Source organism: Phragmites australis, chromosome 7 (genome assembly GCF_958298935.1).
Source record: "Phragmites australis chromosome 7, lpPhrAust1.1, whole genome shotgun sequence".
NCBI lineage: Eukaryota > Viridiplantae > Streptophyta > Magnoliopsida > Poales > Poaceae > Phragmites > Phragmites australis.
The window spans coordinates 36,856,251-36,867,612 of NC_084927.1; positions in this window are offsets into that span (position 1 = coordinate 36,856,251).

An 11,362-nucleotide genomic window follows, 5' to 3' on the forward strand; every position below is an offset into this window, starting at 1 on the left:
CCTATATTCGATACCTGAGGTGTCTAATACGGTACTGTTCACCGTATTCGGCACCTCGGGTGCTAAAAACTCCCTATATTCGGCACTTGAGATGCCGAATACGATGAACAGTGCCGTATTTGGCACCTCAGATGCTGTATACAGGTCAGCACTACTTTGTCCCTCACATCGCGTCTTGTCGTGTGTTATTTCGGAGCTAAATAGAATACAGTAGTACAACTTTGTTTCATTCGGAAAAAAAATGAATAAAGAAAGAAAGAAACTTGATGAGTGAATGTGTGTCATTTCGTGTCATCTTTCTCATAGAGTGCAGTACATATGAGAAACCATCCAGATAATATTCTAAATAATCATTAAGTTGATTATTTGTGTAATCATGACTACACGATTAACTAGATATCACTCCGGTAGTCCCGTCATGTGTTTGCTTCCAGGATCGAAACACATGTCTTTACAGTAAGCACATCATCACGAGACATAATAAGGAGCGAGTAATTAAATTAAGTTACAAGTCTTTAAATTGATTAAACTTTAAAAAAAAATACATAACTCGAACATTTGCTAAGTAGCTACGCAGCAAAAAGAGTTACATAACGACAAAAAATAGATAGCGCCATTGTCCTAAGACGCCACCCCAAAATAACAATACTTGAGTAGAATGGCACTATTCCTGCACATCGCCAATATCAGCAGGCATAAAGTAGCCAAAGACTAAACCTTCCTCACCTGAAAAGCAAACGAATCACGTGAGTACGAAGGTACTCATAAGGCTTAATCTATAATAGACACTTATAAATAGCCTGACTCCAAAGAGAATGCAATTTAGATAAGGTTAAGTGAATTTCATATGTAAGAGCAATTTTGACTCAAGTGTAAGTATCTACACCTAACTATAAATAATCTTCTATTCTGATATCATTATCATACATAATTATAACTTGAACCGTATCAAAATTTCAATAACATCACCATACATTTCCCAACATACTATCACAAGCACAATAGTAACTCTACGATTGATGCAAATATACAAAAGCGTGCTCATAACCAAGAGCGCGATAATTCGAATTGTTTTACACTCTGTAGGAGGTACTCAATTACCCACACGACTTGAGGACCATACGACTTGCGTGACCACATAGTTCCACACAAGAGACACTCATGTCAACATTTTCCAAATAAGCCCCAATCGTTTAAACATGCGCCTCGGTATGCAGAGGTCATCTAGAACTACTCCCAGAGCAAACTAAATACCCCTTCCAAACCTATTATACCGACAACACTCTGGACTAGCACATCAAAAGATCACAGCTACATGAGGTTTTTAATCTATTTGAATATTATTGTTAGTTAAATATTTTAAAAAATTGATCCCGCCCTCGATCAAGCCCACGTTACCCCCAGTTCTTCGTTCACTAAGCAGAACACATGCAATGATGTCCGATCATGCCCTTGATCACGGGACATGCAATGATTATACTATCCAATGCTCGTACAACTTCCGGATCACCCTCGATCACGCCCGCGTTACCCTCCGGTCCATCGTTCACTAAGCAGAATACATGCAATGATGAGCATAAAAGAGATACTATGAAAATGTTATAAATTTTAATATAGATGTGGTACTAGGTAATGAACATAATGCAGCAAGAAACAATCGAATTGAAAGCTCATGATATAAATGATTTATTTAAGGGCTATCAAAAAGGATCGTAACTAAACTAGATATCAAGATTAAATAAACTTCAAAATTTTAAACAATACTTTCATACCACAGTATATTTTCCTAGATATCACTGATCAAAACACGAATTGTTCAAGTGGTTTTATAATTTCAGGACATGATATTAATTAATTGTGATTTAACTAAGCTGAAACACATTTAGTTAATTAATTATAAAAAAGTATTTTCTTAAGTTCTAACATTTTTAACATGTAGTTCATAATCATACGAAGCTAACACAACTGGTTTTATGATTTTTAGAGTTCATATGGATAAATTATGAAATTTACAAGCTATTAGCAAAGTAAACGAAAAAGAAAAATGTCTGATGAACAGTATAATCCGGATGTTTCAGGTTGAACTTGGACCCTTCGCGTTCCGGAGTCTCCGGGTGGGGGTCCTTGGGTATTTTTGGTTAGGATCACCTGGAAGCTCCGAGTTGTGACCCAAAATCTTCGGGTTCTTACAGAATACAAGTTTTGTGATGTTTTTTCAACCGATTCAACTTGCATGCCGAATTTCCAACCACTTAAACATATATAGCTACTAAACCAAGTGTTCTAGACCTATTTTATCCACTTCACAAACCCGAATCACTAGCTATAACTCATCTAAACCTTCATTCTAGCTCTATCACCTCAAGAACGCAATGTTACTTCTTCATTCCTCGGTTGCAGCCCACAAATCTATCCAAGACCGAGCTAAAACGTGCATTGCTAGTAAGGAACACTAGAGACTTACCCCAGGTTCTTTGCTAAGGGTTGTGACCATCAATTTGGGGAAGAATCAGAGGGAAGAACTTGGAGAAAGGAAACCAAAGTGCTGCTGAAATTTCAGAACAAAGGTGGTGATGAAATTGCTTTGTAAATCCTTTAAATCCTCATGCATGCGATAAATTCTTGGATAGATGGAGAGCTAGAGATGTGAGGAATGTAGTGGTAATACATGCATATCTTGCTTTAGCTTTCTTAGGGTAGAATTTTGTGGAAAGATTGAAATAACTTGAGAGAGGAGAGGAGTGCAGAGCAACAACACTCTTGAGCTGCTCGGTTTGGGGAGGAGAGGGAGGGTGAGCGTGTGGGTGAGAGTGAGAGAGAGGGAGGATGGCTGCTGCAGCACTTGAGAGAGGGAGGTGAAGGTGGTGGGGCCAGCCAACTAGGTGGGTCCTATATACAAGAGAGGCAAGTACTTCTACAGAAATTCTATTCCATCTCTCCTCTTTCTATTAGTCCAAACAAAGTGACTTAAGCTATAAAAATTTTAGGAATTTTTGTGATGCGATTACAAAACGAGAGGAAACCTTTCTAAAAGGATTCACCCACAACGCATAAGCGGAGGTTAAACTAAAGAACTTTTACGTCGGGTATTTTTAAAATACATAGCAATTATCAAGCACCATTAGAAATGACAAACATTCAACATTGATTAACAAATAAATATGATGCTCATGATGCATAATTATGCTTAATGACATGCTTCTGGATTTGGACGTGACAAACCTCGCCCCTTAAAAGAATCCTGTCCCGAAATTCGGATGTGGAAGAATCAGAGATGCAAAAGCGTGGAAATCGCTCGGTGACGATGTTTCATGTTATCCTTTTGTATGGAAAAGCCACTCATGTGGCTTGTATATATATAAGTATGACTAATAAGGTATGACTTGATTTACAAGATAGCTATACAACGGATCAACCAAATCTAAACTACCAAATTTAATCTATACTATATCTTACCTAGGCTGGTCATATCTATCACCAAATAATTACACATGATTACAAGAGATTTGGTGATTACATTCCTTATCTCTAATAGCCACCCCTCAATCATAAACGTGTTAGGTTAAGATTGTGCTTGAAGTTCTCCAGTTGTTTGACAGGTAGCGCATTGGTAAACCCAAGAACCTTGATCACCTGAAGGAACAAAATTGACCTTGACACTGTAGGTTGTTTGTGTGCACTCCATGAGACAAGATTAGAACGCAAGAACACAGAAAAACCTCCAGTAGACCTTCTGTCATCTAGAGATCCTGCCCAATCTGCATCAAAAAATCTACTGACACGCAAAGAATTGAATTTACCGATCTTCAGTCCAACTTTAGTAGAATCTTTCAAATATCTTAAAAAAATTCATAGTAGCCCAGTGTGTTTCAGTAGGAGCATGAAGAAACTGACACACCTTATACACAGAAAAAACGATATCAGGTTTAGTAAGAGTCAAATATTGTAATGCACCAACTATACTTTTGTATTGTTTTGCATCATTAGGACCCAACGACACTCCTTCAAAAGCTGACAGTTTCTCGCTAACTAACAAGAGAGTATTAACTGACTTACATTCTGACATACCAACACTCTTCAGTAAATCAGATGCATATTTCTCTTGTGTCAATATAATACCATTACGTACCTTATTGACTTCTATACCAAGGAAATAGTGTAGTTCTCCTAAGTCCTTCAGTGCTAATTCTTATTTCAGCTTGCGCAACAGTCCTACTGTCGCAGCTTGAGTTGAACTCACAACAATTGTATCATGCACATAAATCAACACAAGTATAGTTACATCATTGTTGCTGAAATAAAATAATGAAGTGTCCGCCTTTAACGATTTGAAACCAAGGTTATACAATTTTGCACTCAATCAGGAATACATGCACGAGGTGCTTGTTTTAACCCATATAGAGCTTTATCTAACTTGCACACATAATTTGGCATGGTTTTTATCCTCATACCCTAGAGGCTACCTCATATAAACTTCTTCCTCTAAAATACCATATAAGAAGGTATTTTGAACATCTAATTGACGTAAGTTCCACCCTTTAGAGATAGCAACAGACAAAATAATTTTGATTGTAGCTGCTTTAACAAAAGGACTGAAAGTATCTTTATAATCTATATCATATCTCTATTTAAAGCCTTTAGCAACTAAACGTGTTTTATATCTGTCTAAGCTCCCATCAACTTTATGTTTGATCTTATAGACTCATTTGCAATCTATGACATTCTTGTCCTTCTGTGGTGGAACCTCATTTGCAATCTATGACATTCTTGTCCTTCTGTGGTGGAACTAGGTGCCACATTTTATTTTTCATTAAGGCATCATATTCTAAATCCATAGCATGTTTACGGTTCTTATCATGTAAGGATTCACTAATATACGGAGGTTCACCAGTAGACGTAAAATTACCATAGCAAATTCTGCCATCAGTGAATACCTTTGGTTTTACTATGTCATATTGTAGTCGAGTTCTTGGATGTGTTGAAGTTGTTGGTGCATTCCTGCCATCAGTGAATACCTTTGGTTTTACTATGTCATATTGTAGTCGAGTTCTTGGATGTGTTGAAGTTGTTGGTGCATTCCTGGGTGCTACATGTGCTTCAATCGCATTGGATCCACCAGGGGAATCATTTTTAGGATTGACCCCCCCCCCCGACAAAGTCGGACTTAGCATCTGATCTGGGGCAGGTTCAACCAACGGAGGAGAAGCACCAGCCCCGTTCTGCCGTATGTCAAAATATTCTACGTTGCATCCATCTTAATAATGCGGTATACATATACTCAAATTCAAATGAAAAACTTGCTTGAACCACTTTAAGCCTTTGAATATATTTAAGTACCACATCTTTCTTTCTAACATTAACATTAAGGGTTATCAACGTTCATATAATCTTCACTCCATCTTTTCCTGATTATTCATGTGATTAATGTGAATCACCCGTAGTTTCCTATGGTCTCGCATGATCCATTGGCGCAAAAACTTCACTCGCACTGCACCACTGCCTTGGTCATTCGACGTCAAGCTCTTTGCTTGCCCTTCACCATCGGATGGTCCATCGCAGCCGAATATTGCTTACGCTTCACCATCTTGCCATAGAAAACTACTTTGTATCCAACATCTTCAATAAATTCATTTTATTATATATGGAGTCAAATCTTTGTTCTTTATTTTTGGCATGTTAGATATCTCAATTCAACTCATGTCTCCATATGGATCCTAACCCTAACTCACTCTCAAACATAAAATACATTAGTTAGTCTATAAAACTTTATTGACAACTTTATACCTTAAGTTACTTGATCTTCATAAGTAACTTGCCCTTCATGCTTATTATCAATCTTCTTAAGCTTTTTCTTCTTCTTCTTCTTCTCATGAGCATCACCTAGAGCTTATTTATCTTAATGCATATTTTAAATCTTTATGGCATTCCTCAATGAATCTATGTCTTGTCATTTATACATCTCCTATGTAGTAATCTACTAATAATTTTCAATAATATTGTTAGTCCATAGGTATTGTCATTAATTTATCCGAGTATCACATATAGCTCATTTATCTTGATACATATATCTTCTCCATGTATCATCTATGGAACAAACTACTAGTAATTCTCAATGACATTATTAATCAATAGATATTATCATTAATTATCAAACCATACTTAGAGGGTAGATGCATTTTCAGTTTCCCACAAGATTCTTGAGAATCCATAACAAACGGTGTATCTAGAGAAATATTACGGAGAGAAACATGCGAAACAATTCAACGAATTGAACTGGCCACGTGAAATAGCATGAGAGGTATTTCATGAGAGAAACGGTCCCATCTTTCCCACTGTGCCTGTCGGAGGGTTAACTCCTTTCGCAGGGATCCCGAGGGACCCCTTTTTAGAGATTTGGCCGGGGGGATAATTCTGAATATGTTTGCCGGAGAAATAAATGGATATGAATGCGATGGCTGGTGGGGTGGAATGAATGAATGATCTAGTGCGGAATGAAATAAATGCACTGGAGTTTAGACAAGTTCGGACCGCACGAAGGCGTAACACACTACTCCTGTATGAACGCTATAAATGCCCTGAGAATGTCCCTCAAGGATGTTGCTGGTTACAAGAATGTTTGTCTACCCTAGAGCCTGCGGCTCCTTGTTCTTCGGTCTGTGCGTATCGGATGGCTTTGTGGGCGCTCTTGAGCTTCTCTTCTCTTCTCTACTTCCTTAACTGCTTCGCTTGTCTTGATATTCAGCCTTGCTTGGTTTTTTTAGCCACTGTCTTTGTCCGTGCTGCTGGCTGCTTTAAATACTCGCTGGCAGTAGCGTGCCCCGAATGGGAGGGCACGAGCCCCAAGGCACTATAAATGGAAAGGGCGTCATCATAGCCTCTGTGCGAAGTGACCGGTGGTTGAAAATGCGCCCCGCGCTCGGTCATCCGTCACCATAAATGCACTGGCAACAGGCGCCGTGGAGAGGGCCCACCGGGCAGCCACAGAGCGGCCCAGTGTGCCCGCCCTGTCTTGTTCTCCTGCCACAGCAGCGCGGCAGACGGAATGCCTCGGCCTTCACGACGTTATCCCGAGACATGCCGGATGACACGGGATGAGACCCGTGCATTTAATGTCCCCACGTCCTTCTGCCAGAATGGCAGGAACTGACACCGAGCGTGGCGGGAGCAGTTGGAGGTGACAGGCCACGCGGGCTCTTAAATGCGGCCTCGGGCCTTTGACTGGCTGACACCTCATTAGTGGGCCCCTGCGGGGGCCGCTGTCAGGGGGCTTCCTGGGTTGTCGGGGAATCGAGTGCTCGGGGGTCACTGTTCACCTCCCCGAGCATTCTCTCCCGAGAACACCCTTCCTCGGTCCTCGGGGAACCGAGTGCTCAGGGGCTACTGTTCACCTCCCCGAGCACTCTCTCCAGGGCATGCTTGTACGGATTCTCGGGGAACCGAGTGCTCGGGGACTGCGGCTCACAGCCCTGAGCACTCTCTCCCGGAACTCCCTTCAGTGGGCCCTCGGGGTACTCGGGTGCCCGAGGGGCTACTGCCCGCAGCCCCGGGCACCCCTGTCGGAGAGTGAACTCCTGTCGCAGGGATCCCGAGAGACCCCTTTTTAGAGATTCGGCCGGGGGGATGATCCTGGAAAAGCTTGTTTGGTAAATAAGCGGGAACGGAAATAAATGCGATGGCTGGTGGGAGACGATCACCCTAATGCAAGAAAAAGTAGGTACGCCGGGTTTTAGACAGGTTCGGGCCGCACGGAGGCGTAACACCCTACTCCTGTATGAGCGCTATACTTATCCTTGAAGGGAATTCTTCAAGGAGGTATCTGGTTCTAAGGGGAGAACTGTTTACAAAGAGCTTGAGGCTCTTATGTTCTAGCTTAACTTGAGCTGGTTCGAGTGTCTGTCGATCTATCTTTGGTCCGGTTCGTCGGGGATTGTTGGTTGTCTGGTCTCTTGGTCGTCTTGTGGTCGGGGGCTGTCGTTCTCCCTTTTTTAGTGTTCTCCATCCTTTCCTTTTATAGGCGCGCCGACCTCAACATATCATGAATGGGAAAGAGGGGACGCGAATGCCAAGGTGCCACGGAGAAAGGCGTAATCATTTTATCTTGGCGAAGTGACAGGGGCGGTGGAGAAATGCGGCGCGCATTCGATCACCAGCCGCCGCGGAAGCCTTTGGGCGCCATAAAAGGGGCCCACCGGGCAGCCTCAGAGGTGCCCGGTGCGCCCACCCTGTCTTGTCCTTCTGACAGGGCAGGGTGGCCGACGGAGCGCTTTGATCCTGGCAACGTTATCCCGAGGCACCCGGATGAAACGGGACGGGACCCGTGCATTTAATGGACCCACGCCCCCCTGCCAGTGCATGGCAGGGTCTGACACTGGGGCGTGGGCAGCTGAGAATGTCAGGATGTCAGGCCGCGCGTGTCTATTAGATGCGGCATTGGGCCTTTGACTGGATGACACCCTGACGACGGGACCCTTCGGGTCGTCGAATGATCTTGCGCGAACCTTCGGGGCACCGAGTCCTCGGGGGCCGCCACGTGCAGCCCCGAGCACTCTCTCCCGAGCACTTCGGCGGAACCTTCGGGGAACCGAGTCCTCGGGGGCTGTCACGTACAGCCCCGAGCACTCTCTCCCGAGCACTTCGGTGGGACCTTCGGGGAACCGAGTCCTCGGGGGCTGCCACGTACAGCCCCGAGCACTCTCTCCCGAGCACTTCGGTGGGACCTTCGGGGAACCGAGTCCTCGAGGGCTGCCACGTGCAGCCCCGAGCACTCTCTCCCGAGCATCTGCGGATCATCGGGGAACTAGGGTGCTCGGGAACCAGAGGCGGCGGCCCTGAACACCTTCTCCCGGAACTTAGCTTCTTCCTACCTTGCAGGGTGGTGACATGTGGCGGATGGCCGGCCGGGTCTCGGGACTTAGGGACCCCTGGTTCTGAATACACCGACAGTAGCCCCCGGGCCCGTTGGTAGCCGACGGGATGGAGACTACGAATGGGCCCTTCGTCGCGACCGAGGCCGAGGCTGGTGCGGACGCCATGTGGCAAGCTCTTGAGAGATGGCCCTTGCGGAAAAAATGAGTGGACGTGTGTCCTCACAACTTCCGAAGGGTATGATGACCATATGGGCGGCACGCGCGGTTGCCGCGCAGATCGAGGAAAATACGCCTGGCAGCCGCTGACATCGCGCGATCAGCGGGAGATTCGCCTGGCAGTTGCGTCGATCGAGGCGACGCTTCGCCGAGCGAACCGTCTTGGGTGGCAGTTTTTGAATTTTGAGCTATAAAAAGGTGGAATGGATCGGACCGTTCCCCTTTTTTACGATCTCTCGCACTTGCGCTCCTGCCTTCTTTGTGCTCCGAAGCCCTCAGGAAACTCCCAGGCGACCGGAGCATTCTCCCTTCTCTCTCTCTCCACCACCAAAAAACATCCCCCATCTTGCCGAGATGACGAGGGTTGGAGGAGGACGCCGGGACAAGACTTCGGACAGCATCTTGCCGGAGTCTCGTCTGAGGAATGAGGAGGCGGCGGATAAGATTAGGAAGTTGCTGGTACCGGAGGGTCAGGAAGGAGCTGCGGTGGTGAGGCCGGCGACTCTGATGCCGGCAACGACCGTCCCTGGGCGGACCGTCCTGTTCACTTCTTTCGTGGCGGCGGGGTTGGTGCCGCCGTTCTCCGCCTTCTTCCTGCAAGTGCTGGAGACGTACGGCATTCAACTGGTGCACCTAAGCCCCAATTCTGTCGTGGCGTTGGCGGTCTTCGCGCATCTCTGTGAAATGTTCGTGGGGGTGATGCTGTCGGCGACGCTGCTTCGCCATTTCTTCGTCCTTCGGCCGGTGGGGAAGAAGAGGGGGTACTCCACGGCGGACGTCGCGGGGTGCTGCAACCTTCGGCTCCGGGAAGGCCTGGGGGACCACTACATTCCCCAGGTGCTGCGCAGCAAGTGGGAGGAATGGCGACGGGACTGGTTCTTCGTCGACATCGACCCCCACGAGCGCCTCGAATTGCCAGAGAAGGCGGCGGAACCTCGGCGATCGACGTGGGAGGCGCCACCACCAGAAGATGCGAGACTGAAGCCGGTGCTGGAGCGCATCCTGGAACTGCGCGAGGGCGGGCTGACCTCAGTCATGGTGGTCGTGGATTTTCTGCGCCGTCGGTTGGCTCCCTTGCGAGAGCGGGCCCGACCAAGCTGGTTCTACACCGGGCCGGAGGACATCATCAGGACCCAGATTGGCGCGAGCTGGGATCTGGGGTAGGCGGAGCTGCGAGGGATGACCCGAGTGATCACCGGGACGGAGGACATGAGCCGGGCGGAGCTCCCGTGGCCGGAGATGGCGCTCTGCGCCAATCCCAACCGGGTGGCCATCATGGCGGGGCTGCCGGAGTTCGATGCCCAGGGGCCCGTGGACCGGCCACGAAGCCGGAGTCCCGAGGCCTCCGAACTCCCCGGGCTGGAGGAACTACTTGGCGAGGAGGTCGCTGGCAGCTCGGCGCGGGCTGGCGACGGGGCCGCCGCAAGCAGCAGCCGCCGTGCCAGAGAGGAGGGCGCCACTGAAGTCGTTGAGGAGTTGGCGCCGGGAGACCGGGGAAAGCGTCCCCGGGCCTTGATCCTAGTGCCGGACTCTCCGCCGTCGCCGACGGCAGCGGCGACATTTCCGGTGCTGGAGCCGCGCCTGGTGCGGATGGGGCCTGCATCGGCGCCCGCGACCCGCACGGCGGAGACCGAGACCCGTGCGGCGGCACCCGAGGCCCGCACGACGGCGCCCGTACCCCGCGCAGCGGCTCAGCCGAGCCCCCAACAGAAGAGGCGGCGGGAGGAGTCCGGACCGGCAGCGCCGGATCCGGACATCAGGCTCCTAGCGGCCAAATGGCGGTATCGGTGAGTCTTCTTTCTTGCTTTTCCATGGGCATTTCCGGCCCGAACTGAGTTTTGACAACTTTCACTTGTCTCCCGTAGGCCGGCTGCAGGCGCTGCTGTGACGGAGAGAGAGCAGGCACCGGGGCCAGAGCCGAGCCCGCCCGCTGCGACGACGGAGGCCGGCATAGGAACGGCGGAGGCACCAATTGACGTGGCGGCCCCTGGGAGAGAGGCGGAGGCGGCGGCCGAGAGAAGGGCGCCGGCGGAACCTACCCCGGGCGCGGAGAGCCCGGGGCGGATAATGGTGGAGGTGGATGTTCCGCCGGGGCCGGCGGACAGGGCGGCCGATGCGGGAATGCGGCCGCCGTCCGAGACCTTGGCTCCGGCGGAGACTACCCCGGGGAGGCAGAGCCCGGGGTGGATGACGGCGCAAGGCCCGGCGGAGAGCTCGGCCCCCCTGGAGGCATCCCGCGGAGAAGCCTGGGCCCCACTAGTGCCCGGTCGGCCCGCCGA